The sequence below is a fragment of the Euprymna scolopes genome, chromosome 27, assembly GCF_053919585.1.
Source record: "Euprymna scolopes isolate OS-2025 chromosome 27, ASM5391958v1, whole genome shotgun sequence".
NCBI classification, from domain to species: Eukaryota; Metazoa; Mollusca; class Cephalopoda; order Sepiida; family Sepiolidae; genus Euprymna; species Euprymna scolopes.
In genome coordinates, this window is record NC_136508.1 from 38,464,932 (window position 1) to 38,484,062 (window position 19,131).

Below are 19,131 nucleotides of genomic sequence, written 5' to 3' on the forward strand. Positions count from 1 at the left end.
AAGACATGCCTTTTTGGAGCACTTTTTTCATATTACTCCAAAGCTTGATATGTATGTCTATATAGTGGTTTTCCATGGAGCTGAATTCAAATATACATGTCATAAGGCGTGAAACTGCACCGTTGGTCCATTTTCACTGGGATTCGACGTTCCCAGGAACTCAAAAGTGGTCAAATGCCCCCAAATTTCAAAAAATGACACTCTTTACCCTATAACTTTTGCTCCATCCATTAGATGTTTCTGAAACTTGGTGAAACTGTGAAGGCAACGTTGGCCCTTCACACTTCTCATATTTATAATTTCTTCACTATTTTTTGTGACGTCATCGCACATGCATCACCAAAGGGAGACTACACATGTACGGCTTGTTTAATAGAAGATTGACTCTATAATATTATATATGCAATCTGCATAAATTAAATTATCCCGTTTCAACATATTGTATGACCAAGCAACTCTGGGCATACAGCTATTTTATATATATATATATATATATATATATATATATATATATATATATATATATATATATATATATATATATATATATTCTTACTTTTATATAGTAATAACCGCGAGAAATATTGTTGAAATTTAAACATTTATTTTTACATATTTTTAACGTCTGTCAGAGTGATCTAATCATTATATGATGATCTGTGCATGCAAACTAAATTGACCGACTTTATTTTAATTGTAAAGTACTCTGTAACGTGATCTACCTGAGGGAGCGATTTTCCCCTCATTGGTGAGGTTGAGACTTCCCTGTGACCTGAGAAAGACCAGGTAAATATGCTAAAATTGTTAAATTAATTCCAGATAACAACGGAAATCGAAAAGACTTGAATTGAAAGATATACAGGTATATTTTGTTTTATTGTTTGAAAAATAAGATATATATTTTGTGTTATTGTCAAACTCAGAGATATAATTGTTATTTTGTGTTAGATAACAGGAAATGCCAGACAATGTAGAAACGAGAGTGTACTTGCTGGCCTGAAGAACCCCGGCCCAGGTGTTCTGAATGACAGCCGTTGACCTTGGAGGTCATGGGAATAGATATCATTTTGAGTCTCAGATTTCAAGACTGGTAATATTGGCTGAACTGCACACCCGCAATTCGCACCTGGGGAATACCCCAGACACATATCTTAATTTGATTGGCTTAGGGGATTTTCCACCCTGACCCGACCCGACCCGGAGTATATAAGGCCAATGTCTCTCGAAATTAATCAGATTGGCGCAGAATCTCAAGATAATAATATCGCTCCCTGAAGACGTGACCACCTCCCCTCTTCATTTCGCCTGAGTGCCATCTCCGAAGAAGAAGAATTATGAATTGAAAAACGGGCTAAGAACTAAATTTACAAATGTATTAAGAACTTGAAGTGTATATATATGTAAAAAGACTGTAAATCTTTTGTAGTACTTACCAACAAAACAAACGCCCACGTGTTTGTGCCTTGTATAAGCATGCGCGACAACAAAACTTGGGTTTTTATAAGCAGAAGTCTCGAGGTTGTCAGGAATCTACGGGCGCATGCGCAAGAGGGATTGAGATAGTGGTATAAAAGGCAGGTCGAGTGAGAAGGTTGTTGTTGTTGTTGTCATTGGACGTTACAGTGACGCGTGCGTTAGCAGGTGATTAAGAGGCTGGTTTTTTTTGTGTGTGTCAAGTCGCGCACCTCGGTGAAGATCATATAAGTCCTGCACCTCGGTGAAGGTCATAAGCTATTTCGTTTTGTCTCTTTTCCTGGACAACTACGGTTGGGGCAAAGTTTGATTTAAAACTGATATCCGAATTCGATGGATCCACTTCTGTTGTCGACTGGGTCGAAAGGGTTGAGCTGACCTGTAACCTCTGTGAAGTAAAGGGGGTGCATACTGTGTTAGGATAAAAGGCATTGACACTGTCCAGCCAATCGACGAGGAGAGTCATGACAAATACAAGGTAGGGGATCCAGTTTGGGTTAGACCCCCTGGAAACCGGTGCACCACCAAGTTCAAGCGAGGATGAATATCTGGAGTGATCAGCCAGTAGTCGGTCCTTGTTGATGGAACCCCACGCCATGTGCGTGATCTTCACCCAGCTAGTGAAGTATATCCCACAACTACAGAGAGCGATGAATCATCAGATGATGAGCTGCTGATGAGTGAGGTCACCGAGCAAGAGAGTGGTAGTTGTAGTTCGTCTGATCAGGTAGGATCAGAACCAGAACCAGAACCACACCCAGAACCAGAACCTGAATCCGAGATTGTAAATACCACCCTTCGCTGAAGCCAACGAACTAAGAGGCCACCCCCGGAGTGCACTCTATGTGATCATCAGATCAGGGGGGAGTGTAGTACTTACCAACAAAACAAACGCCCACGTGTTTGTACCTTGTATAAGCATGCGCGACAACAAAACTTGGGTTTTTATAAGCGGAAGTCTCGAGGTTGTCAGGAATCTACGGGCGCATGCGCAAGAGGAGGGATTGAGATAGCGGTATAAAAGGCAGGTCGAGTGAGAAGGTTGTTGTTGTTGTCATTGGACGTTACAGTGACGTGTGCATTAGCAGGTGATTAAGAGACTGTTTTTTGCGTGTCAAGCCGCGCACCTCGGTGAAGATCATATAAGTCCTGCACCTCGGTGAAGGTGAAGGTCATATCTTTTGTGAAATTATTTTTAGTAGAATAAAATTTCAATTGTCTGTTTTTCTTCTGACCGATGCAAGCTTCATCTTTCCGCTTCCAGAGAATTCGTTTTCAGCATACCTGGATTTTAGGTGATAGCCTTTCAAAGAACCAGATATTAGGAGCCAAAGTTTTTTTGTAGACGATCAGGGGTCCTTGCGTGACCTCACCAAGAAAGGCGGGGTCACATATTGGTAGCTGCGACGAGCACAGGTGGCATAACTCAACGATAAGAAACGAGTTTCTTGAACGGACTGATATGATTATTTACTATAGAATCCACCGGATATGACCTTAAATTACATCCGATGGTGAGGCCCCAGCTTGCGGGTTTTGGGGAGTGTGGAACCACCCTTTAATTACCATTGCTCCCAGGTCTACTCTGACCCGGAGTAGTAGTACCTGTTAGGGTCCCAACTATGGGCTAAATAAAAACCGACTTACAAAAAACAAATATACTCTATTAAAAAATTGTTCTTCAAAATCACTGGATTTGGCATTAAATAACCTGAAAAGGGTTGATATGCCGTAAAACAAAAACAACCAATCAACCAGAACCCACGACTTCTGAAAAATCAGGCTCTTTTATTTCCAACCGGAAACATCTTATTTGCATATTAAGCAAGCATATAAAAAAACAGACGTGTCTTTTTTTTCTTTTCTCTTCTCTCCTTCTGTCTGGATGAGATCTTACAGACTGCCGAAAGAACAGGTTTGTCACAAATTAAATCATTTCATCACACTTCTATATTTAATTAGCCTGGATGTCCAGCGTTGCCCGGATGTTAAGAAGTGTGTGCTAGCAAAAACAAAAAAGGAGGGGGGAGTAGTAGTCAGGCAGGCTGGAACCCGTACCGCGAAGGAGGAAAAGAACACGAAAAAAAAAGTGATGTTTTTGCCGTTGCGTCCATCGCCAAACCTGAAATGGCGAAGGTTTAAATTAAGGTTAGTCAATCAAAAAGAGGGGATGGCGAAAATATCGGCGAAGAAAGCGACTCCTCACCGTAGAAAAGGGCCCAGTTGAGAATGAAGAAATTAATGTTTTTAGCCAATTTTTCGATATTTTTCGTCCGAAGGGTCGAGCTTCAAAACGATGCCGATCTTGTGAAAATCCGTCGCCTCTGTCGAAAGTTTAAGGCATACATACATACATACATACATACATTTAAACAGACAGGCGAGATTTATATTATAGATAACTACGTGATGGGATCAACCAATGAATATAACAAATCAATCGCAGTGCGCGCCGTCCTTGCATATAAGAAATAACAAACATTTTTAGTCCCAATACTAGCCTAGGTTTTAGATCAGCATTTGTGTTATGTGGCACTGTTTATTACAAGCTCTAGTTAATGAACTACACACTTCTCTGTGTGTTTTGCGAACTTTTTTTTTATATTTTCGTCACACGGTACGAGCCACGTCACAACAATTTGAAAATGAATAAACAGATACACAACTTCGTCTTTTATATAGATGTATTTTTGGAAAAGATTTCATGGCGTGTTCGTTTTAAGCGATTTTGGAGGATGTTTGTTGTTCGACAAAAGCAACAGATAAATAATGTGTTAGTTTTACTGATTCCACCTGTCTTTAAAAATGTCTACTCTTGCGTTGTTTGTAAATTTATTCGATTGTCCTTTTCAGAGCAATAGTTCCATTAATGTGAAATGCGTTTTTCGTTTTTTTGTTTTCTTTTTGTTTTGCTTTGTATCCGTTTTTCATTTTTAAATCATTTTTTTTTTCTTTTTCTATTTTCGATTTTGGTTTTTTTTTTTTTTTTTTTTATCTTTTTGTTTTGCTTTGTATCCGTTTTTCATTTTTAAATCATTTTTTCTTTCTTTTTCTATTTTCGATTTTGGTTTTTTTTTTTTGTTTATCTTTTTGTTTTGCTTTGTATCCGTTTTTCATTTTTAAATCATCTTTTTTTTCTTTTTCTATTTTCGATTTTGGTTTTTTTTTGTTTATCTTTTTGTTTTGCTTTGTATCCGTTTTTCATTTTTAAATCATTTTTTTTTCTTTTTCTATTTTCGATTTTCGTTTTTTTTTGTTTATCTTTTTGTTTTGCTTTGTATCCGTTTTTCATTTTTAAATCATTTTTTTTTCTTTTTCTATTTTCGATTTTCGTTTTCCTTCTGCATTTTTTTTTTACTTTTACTTTACTCCTGTTTTTTTTTTTTAACTTTTTGTTTTCCTCTTTTTCTTTTTTTTATTTCGTTTTTCGTTTCTATATCCTTTTTTTTTTAACTTTTTGTTTTCCTCTTTTTCTTTTTTTTCTTTCGTTTTTCGTTTCTATATCCTTTTTTTTTAACTTTTTGTTTTCCTCTTTTTCTTTTTTTTATTTCGTTTTTCGTTTCTATATCCTTTTTTTAAAAAAACTAATTAATTCACACAGAATTCAAATATTTCCTTTTACCTGTTTCAACTTGTAAAACAGAAATAATTTCCTCATCGTCTGTCATTCAAATTTTGGTTTTGTTTCTCGTTGTTTTCCTATTTTTTTGTTTTGTTTGTTTGTTTGTTTCTTTCTTTCTATCTTTCTTTCTATCAGTTAAAATGTACCTGTATGACAAAATATATCACGACATTCCTATTTTTATATCTTCCCTCCACCCTGCAGATGCTCAAAGGTTTTCGTATGATTAGTTTCATAAAAACTAAACAATGGCGAACGATATCAAGTTTGTTAATTAAACACACCAAACAACATGCACTTGAACATAATGACATCATAGAATAAAGTGACGCTTTTTTTTATTTATCGAAATGAAAGAAAGGAAGTTTATTCAATTTAAATCTTGTTATTTATACAAAGAATAACTCGATTCTTCGTGGAAGTTGCGTCAGCTTATCCCGACAGCTCACTGTTACATAAGAAGGGTTGTCCCCTTCTTATGTAAGTAAGAAAGCAGACTAGATAAGTGAAAATGATATTAGGAAAAGGGCTAGAATCGAACCCTGTAGGCAAGTATTAAAAGATAATGGGTAATTGAAATCCTAGAAATGCCGTCGATTGTTAATTCTTTTAGAAATAACTAAATATTATTTATGTCAGAAAAAGAGTGATTGTCCATTCTTTTAGAAATAACTGGACATTAAATATGTCAGTTAAAATAATGAACAACGCAAGTTTATGAATAATGAGTAAAAAATAGGTTAGATATTGAACAATTAAAATTGGGAATTCTTTGTTTGCCAAAAGTGTGTTTGGACAGACATATGTAAAATCCACGTGAAATTTAGTCACGTTGGTTAACAGCACACTTTTGACGTCATAAACAAAGATTCTCAATATATTGAGTTGAGGGTTTGAAGTTAGGAGAGAGACATACACAGCCAGAGAGAGAGAGAGAGAGAGAGAGAGAGAGAGAGAGAGAGAGAGTCAGACTGGAAGCTGATGCCCTTAGAGGCGAAGGGTAGAAGAGAGATCATGTAGTCGAACAGGCTTGAAATTCTGACATCATCAATCGGCCGGCTGAGGAATAAAGAAATCGTCTAATATTTTGTAACTGTTTGTCTTTGTGTCGTCATTCCACCAACTGAAAAGGTAAATGTGTTTTGATCATCATCTATAAATGAACTTTGTATAACTCCCCCTCCAAGCATTGTCTGTCCCCTCCTCCATCATAAGTAAAGTATCTTCCCTCCGATGTAAAAGAACTGCATTACACATTGAATTATGTATTCCACATCTCTCTCAGCTCTGTTATAAATGTCTCTCTCGGAATATAAATGCCATATTCCAAAAATCATATTGCGCCAGCTTATCCCGGCAGTTTACTGTTACATGAGAAGGGCTGTTCCCTTCTGATGTAAGTAAGAAAGCAGACTAGATAAGTGAAAATGAGATTAGGAAAAGGCTAGAATCGAACCCTGTAGGCAAGTGTTCAAAGATAATGATTAATTGAAATCAGGTTTGACACACCGGTTCTCGTCAGATCATCGAAGTTAAGCAACGATGAGCCTGGCCAGTACCAGATGGATGACCATTTGGAACTTCCAGGTGCTGTATGTACTCTCCGTTCATTGTTTCTAGTCGTCTTGGACTTTTCCTTGCCACTGAGCCGATTGTGATTGGGGATTGCGCAAACCTTGCCACACAATTACATGCTCAGCTGTCCCTACAGGGGGTATTCTTTGTCTTTCGAGATTGAACGGAGGTATCGATCTGTTTGTAATAAATAAGAAATCTGGTTTAATTAAAATATAGTATTTATGCATATTTTACAGGTAACGCTGGGTGGACCGCTAATTATTTATATATTACAGAGTTTAAAAAAAAAAAAAACGACCATTAAGCGTCATTTTTGCAAAGACGTACGATTGATTTAAAAATATTTTGCTACAAAATAAGAATCAAGTACAAATATTACCGGACAATGTCAGACCGGGACAGTCAGCTGATAAATAATACCATATAAATAATCTCCTCATAGAAAACTCTTTAAAAGCATTAATTAAAGTTCGAGCTTCAACGAAATGCATAACAATGGCAATGCCATAGATATCTTGGCTTTTGACGATTTTTTAATTTCCTGGGAAAGGAAACAACTAGCTTTCAAAGTTCACGCACACCAGAAAGTCTAATAAAACTAAACAGCACTAACAATGAATATATAGACTTTAAATTATTCTTTAGAAATAATATATCTCATCTCTGATAACAATAACTTATATACGAGGGATGTTTCAAAAGTAAAGCCTCCTATTTTTTTACTAAAAAATTTGAAGATTTATGAAGGAAGTAGTATGACTAAAACATTACTTTCTTTTTCATATTGAACTATGTAGCACAATATTACTTTCTGGGTATTTATTAGTACTTATAAATTTATCTCATTTGGGTCGGTTCTATATTTAAAATACAATGGACACTATTTTCACAGAAATGTTAAAAAACTCATATTTACTCTGCATGTTATTTGTCTTTTTTTTTTTTTTTCAAATGCCATTTAAAAAATTTTTTTTGCACTATCTGAAAAAATATCAGCTTTATTAAATCATATTTGTTGATTAAATATATTTCTCATTCCCTGAAATTTTCCCGGGTCCTGCCAGGTAAAATTAATGTAAATAGGGTGATACTTACTGATTTGGTTGCTTGACCATGCAAGCAGACAAAAAACATACATGATTTAAGGTTGCTACCAGAATTTACAATAATATAATATATGTGTATTTATTTGCTTTTAATTTACAGTTTATTTCGTAATCAAAGTAATATTTGGGGTGGGAATATATACTTTTGTTTAGCTTTCATTATTAGTTAGTGCTCAGTTATCTTACCAGTTCAGTTTCAAACAAACTGAACAGAGCACTAAAAATCAGCTTTATAAAATATCTGAAACATTCCATTATACTCAGATGGCCAAGTCAAATATCTGAGCTCTAACTGAAATGATTTTATTGCAGTATGCACGTGTAACAACATACATACACAAACACACATCTATATATGCAACTATACACGTACCCACACAATGTGTGTGTGCGTGTGTGTGTGAGAGATTCTATAATATCTTATGTATTTTTTTTAAAGATTATCTTGCATGTAATATGTTTATTTTGTGTTCTGTGCCTGAGTCTACAAACCATTGAGATAAAAAAAAAAGCAGACAAAAAAATACATTATTTAAGGTTGCTACCAGAATTTACAATAATATAATATATATACATATATATATATATATATATATATGTATATATATTAGACATTAAGAGGAGATTATAGATAGATACATACATACATACTCGTTCACATACACCTTTCACGATAAAGCTAGAATCCAGAATTAGATAGAATCGAGCAATTGCATCGACAATGAACAACGCCAGACCCAAAGTGGGTTTCGATGTGCTGCATCTCATCAGTGACGTGCTCCGACATAGGCGCGAACCCAGGTCGTCGCACTCATGAAGTGTGCAATACTGATGACCTAACCATATGGGCCACGGCGCAATCTATTGGCTATGCCTCGATTTTTTTTTATTCTTATATTTTTATCCAGTTCTACATTCTACGATGTCACATGTCACTGATGAGATGCAGTACATCGAAACCCACTTTGGGTCTGGCGTTGTCCGTTGTCGATACAATTGCTCGATTCTATCTAATTCTGGATTCTAGCTTTATCGTGAAAGGTGTATGTGAACGGATATATATATATATATATATATATATATATATATATATATATATATATATATATATATATATATATATATATATGATTATTTTTAAGAAGCTGCGAACTGTAAATTGAAACAAATCCCAGAAAAATATTTTTATTATACAAATATGTAGTTTAGTCTAAAGATGAATTTTCGACATTTCGGGCATAAGGCTCATGCGTATATGACGTAATCTAGAAGGTTCAATGTCCAGTCTAGCTTCCAATAACAAAGAATCCAAATTTATAACCCTTTCAGACTCCCAACCTACTTTAAAAGTTTTCTAAAATAAAAAAATGGACAACCCCTTAATCTCAAAATTACTTCACAAATTACCAGAATTAAACAGTAAATAAGAAATCATTTTCTGCTGGATACGGAGCCATTCTGGTATCAAAGGTAATGAATTAGCGGATTCAGCAGCAAAAGCCGCCTTAAATCTCCCAATTGATGCAAATTTTAAAATTCCATACACAGATCTTAAAAGACATATCAACGCATACACAACAGAGAAATGGTAAACTTACTGGAATGAATATCCTAACAACAAACTTAACGAAATAATGCCAAAAATTAAAAAACAGGAACAAATTACGGAACTAAACAGAAAATAAAGTCAAACTAACAAGAATAAAAATAGGCCATACACATTTAACCCACTCATATCTTCTAAAAAAAGAAAACCAACCCATCTGTATACCTTGTCAAACACCATTCACAATAAAACAAATATTAATTGAATGCACTGATTTTGTAACAACAAGGAATAATTTCTACAAGAAAAAAAATATTAAGGATTTATAATCGATAAAAACAATCCCCATACCTTACTTTCATATCTTTAAAAAAATGGCCTTTATCAAAAAATTTAAAAAGAACCCTTTATACAACAGCTAGAACAAATGTCAAAGGCTCCTTGAACCCATAGACACTTGGCATAAAATAAGCACCTGTTCGAATCAGTTTGTTACAATCATGTAATAATTCCTAAATCACGTGATTATTTAATTTGATCATTTTAAAAACATAAATGTTACGTATTATGTTTCTGAATTTTAGGGATGAAAACTAATCATTTGTTTTATTTCGATTTTTCGGACTACTGTTCTCATCTTTAGTTTTTGTTTGTTTTTTTTTTACACGATGGTCACCACTTATCAAGGCCCGGAAGCCACTCAGGGATAAGGGTTATTGCAAGTACAGTACGTTAGTGTAGAGATTTAATGAAGTGTTTACTTAAGAGGGCGGTTCATTAGGAATTTGTTAACGTTGGACTTGAAGACATCCAAGTTGTAGTCAGGTGGGAAGCAGGCAGACGGAACAGAGTTCCACAGGCGTGCGGTTCTAAGAAAGAAGCTTTGTTCATGGAATCCACGTTTTGATTTAGGCACAGATAAAGAGTGGGGGAAATTTTTCCCAGTGGATTCAGCTAGACGGGTGTTTTTCGTGAAAGATTGGCGAGGGGGGACCAGAGATTGGAGTTCAGACGAGCACCTGCCATGGAAATAACGATAAAACAAGGATAGGCTCGCAACGTCTCTTCTGTGGGAGAGAGTGTTTGTTTTTTTTAATTTTTAGTGTTATTTTCACAACGTTTTCGCCAACTGTCACAAGCAAGATATGGTTTCTTCTGATTACTGATTATCTTTCTCTCAGATAACCTGAAATCCACGCCCCTTTCCTCATTTTAAGAACGGCTTTCTTATTGTTATAGCCCTCTTAAAGGAAAACAGAACACCAGAATAAAGTAACATGCATTACAAAAACATACAAAAGGTGGTTCATCTAACCGACGAACGACTTGGGGTGGTCCACTGGATATCGACTTTCATCTTACGGCTTGGACTTCCGGTATTTAATGAGTGGAATATTCTTTGAGTAGGTCACACAGAGGTTAGTTCCACCACAACACTTATCAACTTGAGCCAAATGAACAGCAGAAACCGGAAGTCAGAATGAGCGGTCAATTTCGACTATAACCAGTTATTGTCTGCGAAATGGATGAAAACATGATATACTAAAAGCACAAAAATGTGATGCGATAGAGCATCACCCCCCCCCCAAAAAAAAAGCGAGGAAAAATTGAAAACGAGGAGGTTGTTGGTTGGTTTTATTAGAATTTATGATTTATTTTCTTTTTCTTTTTTTTTTTCGTTTTGGCTACAATCCATTTGCTAACTTGCGGTCTTACTAGATTATGTAAAAAAAAAAACAAACAGTTAATAAAAAAAGAACAAACTAATAGTAAAAAAAAAACATCAGGAATAAAAACTGGAAAAGCAAATCACTTATGGTTGGCATTTTTCCCAACCGATGTTTGTCTATGTCTAATCGGAAATTGTTACAAAGATCATTTCTTGCAGCAACAAACAAGCAACACTTTGCAATGTGATACAAGTTTCACTTTTAGAGCACTGACCTTCATTGTGTCTTGACTTTTGTTGTGGCACAGGAAGCAGATAATGATTATACGACTATACGCAATTGAACTGATCATAATCACATATGTAAACAACACAACCACAAATGCACATGCATACACAAAAAACATACACATCTCCAGGATTTTAAATACGGCTGTGGCTAACCACACTGATGAGTTTTAGTGAAAATGAATTAACCACTGTCGACTAAAGGAAGAGTCTCTACACAATCTGATAATTCTTCAGTATGGCCAGTGAGGGTTAAGGACATGCGTTGCATGGGGAGAAATGTTATGAAAATAATACGATGAATGTGTAATGTGAGTTTTAAAGATAGGCTTAGCTCTGATAGCCTGAAAGGAAGATAAAATCTGGACGGTATTGTGAGATGAGTGCAGAACAGGAGACTTTGATGGTATGGCCACGTTAAAAGAATAGTTCTTGGGTTAGTAGATGTAGAACAGTTTAGGTGACAAAGTCAGTTGACGCAGAAAGGCCAATCAAAACTTAAGAGGAAGCGATGAAAAGAAAAAAGAATCAAATAAAGGCCGGGTTATAGATAGGTTGATTTGAAAATCAAAAGCCGTCGAACACATGCCAGCATTTAAAACAGATATCATGATAATGTTCACACATATGCACACTACCTATCTTGGGTTGAGCATATTGGGGAGTGAAATAACAAACTGCCGCTAGCGTACAAAGCAATGCTCTTTGTGTAAACAAATAGAGCTTAGGCGTTTGGACGATGTTTAATCATTGTAATTTCGCATACAAACCTTAGCAGCAGCCAAATATCATAACGGTTGGAAGCGTTGACTGCTGCCTAGACGATCAAGTTTCAAACCTGGCTTGGGGTTGTTTCTAGTCTAGCCATTTGAAGAGCTGTGATACAGCGAAACCATCTGTCCGTAGATGACTAATATATATATATATATATATATATATATATATATATATATATATATATATATATATATATAATTATTTCCAGCTAGACAACATCACAGCTCACAACATGACAGTCAACAAACCGGAAGTTTAAGACTCGAGTTTCGTTGGCCTGATGGTTGTCGTACTTGGCTCAATGTCTTTAGGTTTTGGTTTCGATTTCAGTTTAAGTATTTTTCTATTTTTACTTACAAAAAGTGAACTGTTTAGAAAACAAACATAATACTCACATGCACAAGTCTCAGTTTTTTTTTCCGTTTTTTTTTACTTCATTTTTTTAAAGAACTTAATGTTACGTTTAATAATTTGTGCAAGAAAGTTCCATAATTGTTTTCATCCATCTGTTTTTATTTTTGTTTTTTTTTTTGCAAGTACTTTCAACTGATTTTCTTCAGTCGTCTACATGCAGTTTTTGATTAGTTTCGGTTAAAGTCTAGATGCTTTTATATGCTTCAGTTAAAATTACATTTAAATTTCTTAAAATAGTGAAGCATTTCGTGTGCAAAAAATGTTTTAACGTGTTAAGGACGTGGTTAAAATAAATGTCAATAGTTTAAAAGTGTGATTTACAAAATGGTATAGAAGTTACAGTCACTTTTTATTTAATTTATAAATTTACATAAAAACATATATAGATAAACATATATAACTATATGTACACACACACACATATATATATATATATATATATATATATATATATATATATATATATATATATATAAACTCTCATCCTTGACGTTATTCTCGCGTTGGCTACGCACAGTTCAAACATTTCAAAATACAACCGCTAGATACAACACGCGGCTTTTTACAAACAGACTTCTTTCTCCAAATTTACAACATGGCAAGGAAGAAGAAAAGGAAAAAAGAAACAAAACAACACACTGAAGATGGAGTATACCTCTGAAATATATTTATGATAAATTTCAAACAAGTAAAACATTTGTTTATTTTTCTAATATTACGTTGTGATTTGGCTTTCTAGCGCACTTGATGTGTATTTAATTTTATTCAAATTAAAACAACGTTTCTATATGAACTCTCATCCTTGATATATATATATATATATATATATATATATATATATATATATATATATATATATATATATATATTGGATGGTTACGTACCCAGGCACTTTAAAATGTTATTACTGTTTTAAAAATTTACATTGTTAATTTTTGGCTGCATAGCTCTTATATACGGTGCTTTCAGTATTTTTAGTCTTTTTACGTTTGGATTCATATGAATGATGTTTGTGTTTTCAACTAGAATTTTTCTAAATTGGGAATGTGGGCAGCCATGTTGTTTTAGGCGTTGGCAAATCAAGCTTGTATCTGGAATGTGCAGAGTTAATCATCTGGACAATGTGTTGGTTGTGTGTCCAATGTAGCTATTGGTGTTTCTATTGTTGGAGATGCATTCTGCCAAGGGGGATTTGAATTGGTACACTATATTGGTTTCATCGATTGATTTTCTTCCCTGGAACTGTTGTTTTTAATTATAAAGTTAGCAGTTGCTAATTTCTTGTAGTAGATGATAAATCTGATCTTATTATTATTGACTGGGGATATATATCGATTTATTATATTCCTCGGTACCATTTAATCTGCTTTAAAGTTGTGGTGTAGCTGGTTGCGATAGAATAAGTTAATGAGGTGTGTTAACTTGGTCTCGGTTTCTAACTGTTACTTTAATTTGTTTATCAACTAAGAAATTGTGGAATTGGTTATTGATTAAAACCTGTTTTATATCTTTTTAATTCGCTGTAGAATTTTTTTTGAGAAGATCAATTTGGCTCGATTAATTAGTTTTTTTTTATGATTGCAGTCTGTATCGGTATAGACATTCACTTTTTAAGTTTAAGATATAAGAATTGGTTGCAATAGTCTTTTTATATGGAGAAGTGATGAATTCATCTTTGCTGGAGTCTATGAGAACACCAAGAAATGGAATACAATTGTTTGTATTTAATTCATAAGTGAAAGCAAGTACGGATTTATTTGAAAACTAGCGAGGTAACCCGGCGTTGCCCGGGTGTTTAGCTAAAAAAAGGTGGTAGTAGCAGGGGGGGAGCGAAACAACAGTAGGCAGAGGTGTTTAAAAAAAAAGTGGTGGCAGGCAGGCTCGAATCCGTAATGTGAAGAGAAAAAAGGTTAAAAAAAAAAAAACCTGACGTCTTAGCCAATGTCTCCATTGTCTTACCGGAAGTCAAGAGCGATTAAATTAAGTAAAGTCCATCCAACGGCGATGATGACTTGCTAAAATGTTGTCGAAAAAAAATCGACCCCTCCTTGAACAAAATGGCCGAGTTTAGGGTGAAGGAATTAATATTTTGGACCAATTTTTTATATTAATCATCCGAGTCATCGAGCTTCAATACGATACTGACTTAGTTAGGATCCGTCGCGTCTGTCGAAAGTTTTAGCGAGACATACATAGATTCAAACAGACAAGTGAGCTTTATATAATAGTAGCCGGGTTTCCCGGCATTGCCCGGGTGTTTGGAGGTGTGTGTTGAGCAAAAAAAAAAAAATGGTAGTAGGCAGGCAGGCTCGAACCCGAACATCAGAGGGGGAAAAGAATGTAAAAAAAGTGTTAGCAGGCAGGCAGGCTCGAACCCGTGACACAAAGGCAGAAAAGAAAGTGAAAGAAAATTTGAATGTTTTACCCTTACTCCATGCCGCGACCGGTAGTTGGAAATTAGTAAAGTCATTGCAACCGATATGATGACTTGCAAAATGGGGATGCTAAAAAATCGACCCTCCTTGTAGAAAAGTGCCCTAATGAGAGTGAAAGAATTAATGTTTTTAGTCAATTTTTCGATATTTGTCGTTCAAATGGTCGAGCTTTCAAACGATACCGATCTCGTGCAAATACGTCGCCTCTGTCGAAAGTTTTAGGCAGACATACCTACATACATTTAAACGGACAGATGAGATTTATATAATAGACTAGCGGGGGTACCCGACGTTACCCGAGTGTTTGTAGGTGTGTGTGGTGTTAAATAAAAAAGAACCCGGGGGGATAGGATCGAACCGGAAGCCCTGAGGCGAAGCTTGAAAATAAAATCGGCTAGCCAGAATGAGTTACTGAAAGATGTTTGAATTTATTTAAGAACCAAATTGACAGGTGCGCGGCCAGAAGTCGTCGAGCGTTACGACGACGACGACGATGACGACGTAGGTTTGTTTGTTATAAGCGAAGTAAAAAAAGAAAACAACGTTAACACTTAAGCGGGGAAAAAAACTAACGTAAGGCAAACGAACGATGAAAACAGAAAAACGAACACGTGAAAAATGGCTTAAATAAGCCTTTTTCGATATTAAAATTTAAAAAATCGGTAGGTACCCGGGTGTTTTTGGGTGTGTGGTCGGGGGTGGATAAGCGAAGTAAACAGTAAAACGAACGTTACGTGAAAAATGGCTTAAATAACACTGGTTCAATATTTAAATTTAAAAAATCGAAAATAAAAAAGACATCTCACAGCACGATTCGAACCCAAAACGTTTAGATAATGAACCAACGCGCTAATCAACTGACCTAACGCGATGTACACGAAATGTGTTCAGTTTTTCAACTATTTAAAGTGGATCAGGTCATGACGTCATCTGACGCATGCGTAGAACCGGTCGAGAGGGCCGTTTTTGTTGACCCCCCCTGTCGAAAATTGTCGATTTCGGGGTGAAAAATGAACGTTTTTGGCCAATTTTTCGATATGTTTTGAGCGAAGGATGGAGCCTCGATATGATAGCGAGTTTGTGAATTTTTGTTGTGTCTGTCGAAAGTTTTTAGCAGACACACATACATACATACATTTTCGCTTTTATATATATAGATAGCAGGGGTACCCGGGGTGGAGGGGTTTGGGGAGGGGTTAAAATAACAGTAGGAAGTGCGGGTGGAGAGAAGTGTTAAAAAAAATGGTACTAGCGGGGAGGGGATAAAGCAACATTTGCCAGACCGAGTAGAGAGAGGATAAAAAAATGGTAGTAACGGGGAAGGGGTTACTCGCCGTTGTCCGAGTGTGTGTAGGTGGTGTAGTAAGGGACCCCGGGTGGGGATGGGAGGAATCAAAACAACAGTTGGCAGCCCACGTGTAGAAAGTTGTCAAAAAATGGTAGTAGGCAGGTAGGTTCGAACCCGTGACGCGAAGACGGAAAAGAATGTGAAAGAAAATCTGATGTCTTACCAATGCTCCATGACGCGACTGGAAGTTCAGAAAGTTAAAATTAGGCAAAGTCAGTCCAACTGGCAAACATGCTTGCAAAAAATCGACCTCTCCTTGTACAAAACTGGCCAGTTTAGGGTGAAGGAACTAATGTTTTTGGCCAATTTTCCGATATTTGTCGGCTGTAATCTAAAGCTTCAAAATAATACCGATCTTGTCAGGATCCGTCGCCTCTGTCGAGAGTTTGTACGAGACATACATACATTAAAACAGGCAGGTAAGATTTATGTAATAGACTAGCCTGGGTGTCCGGTGTTACTCGGATGTTTGGAGGTGCGTGTTGAGCAAAAAAAAAAAAAAAAACTGTAGTAGACAGGCAGGCGGGCAGGCAGGTTCGAACCCGTACTGCAAAGGAGGAAAAATACATGAAAAAAATGTGACATCTTTGCCGTTGCATCCATCGCAAAACCAAAAGTGGCGAAGGTTTAAATTAAGGCTAGTCAATCAAAAAGATGTGATAACTTTCGAAAATATCGGCAAACAAAGCGAACCTTCCTTGTAGAAATATGCTCAGTTGAGAGTGAAAGAATTAATGTTTTTAACCAATTTTTCGATAGTTGCCGTCCATAGGGTCGAGCTTCAAAATGATACCAATTGCGTGAATATCCGTCGCCTCTGTCAAAAGTTCTATACATACATACATAAGTTATATACATACATACATTTAAACAGACAGGTGAGATTTATATAACAGACTAGTCTAGGTGCCCGACGTTGCCCGGGTGTTTGGAGGTGTGTGTTGAGCAAACAAAAAAAAGTACCTCGAAGGAGGAAAAGTACATGAAAATAAATGTGACGTCTTTGCCGTTGCGTTCATCACAAAACCAGAAGTGGTGGTGGTTTAAATTTAAGCTAGTCAATCGAAAAGAGGGGATAACTTTCGAAAATATCGGCGAAAAAAGCGACCCTTCCATGTATAAAAGTGCCCAGTTTAAGGTGAAGAATTAATGTTTTAAGCCAATTTTTAGACATTTGTCCTCCGAAGGGTTGGCTTCAAAACGATACCTATCGCGTGAAAATCCGTCGCCTCTGTCGAAAGTTTTAGGCAGACATACATACATACATATATTTAAGCAGACAAGTAAGATTTATATTATAGAAGATGATCCTTTAGTTTCTCTATTTCGTTATTATTTTCAGTAAAAATAAACATATCGACGACGTACCAACGTAAAAAAGACGTTATTTTTTTAATAGCATAAACTATTTTATTCTCCAGGTTTGACATGTAAAAATTGCTACAAATGTGTCCACTTTTTATATATTGTTGGTGGAACAATTAATCGGAATCAGGAATCGAAAAAAAATGAAAATTTAGGGTATTAGAATGGGAAAAATTTGTGTCTATTTTCCGATGCTGGAAAACGATTTTTTTTTCGCTGTTTTTATTTGTTTGTTTTTGGTTAAAACCTCATTTTAATCGTATTAATGATGAAATGATAAATATTTATTGATTTTAAACTACCAGTAAAATTAAAATCTATATATCATTTTCATACGGAAATTATATGTACATATTTCATGTTTTTTTTTTTTTTCTTTGCTGTAATTATCCCCCAAAAAGATATTCAATACTTAGAATTTAAAAGAATTGGAATCAGGAATTTATAACAGAATCAGTAAAAAAGAGATCGTTCCTCTTTAATATATATATATATATATATATATATATATATATATATATATATATATATAAATTTAAAAGCGAAAATGTATGTATGTATGTATGTATGTATGTGTGTGTGTGTTCGCTTTTTCTGTGTGTCTACAAAAGGCTTTTTTCAGAGAAGCGGTCGATCGCTTCACAACTTTTAAAACTTTTTATATCACATATAAATCATAATATCTCACAGTTAACAACGAAGCTCGCCTCTCTATTTAATTTGCTCGATTTCGGGAAGATAAATATTCAATATTTGTTGCTCGCCGTATGTGGGTTAGTCTTTTTCCTATAACATCTTGGGGGAAAAAAAGCATTCCGCAGTAAATGAAATACTATCCCGCAGTCAAACTTGACCTCATTAACTCATTAAAACGGGCACCTGCCAAATCCAAGTAATTAAATAAATTCAAACGTGTTTCCATTAGCATCTCGTGGTGGAGCAATGGATAACATCGCACGTTTTGTTTTGTTTTGTTTTTTACACTTTAATTTACAACTTTGCCTCAAGGGTTCGGGTTCGATCCTCATACTTACTTTTTTTAACCCCCACCTCACCCCCGGAGTTTCCACACGCACCTCCAAACACCCGGGCAACGCCGGGTACCCCTCGCTAGTATATAATAACTTCGTATTCCTATCTGTGTGTTTTTTTATTTGTTTATAATTTGATTAATATATACAAAAGGTCCATTAACTTAATGTTTCATTCATTCCTATATATAGTCTAATTCTTGCAAAATATACGATTAAGAGATGACGTCATTTGCATATTACATTAAGGAAAATCGATTTTATTAAATAGCGGTGTGCTAGTTATTGTTTATAGTGAGAGAATTGTTTTAAGTGTTCTATTTAAGTTTATTATTTAAATTTGATTTATATTGATAATATATTTAATTTTATTTATTTTTACTGACATCGATTGTTTTTTATATAAAACGGTTTGAGTTATTTCCCCTGGACGCTTACTTTGTTCCTTTTGTTTTTGTTTTCTTCTTTGGCGGATAATC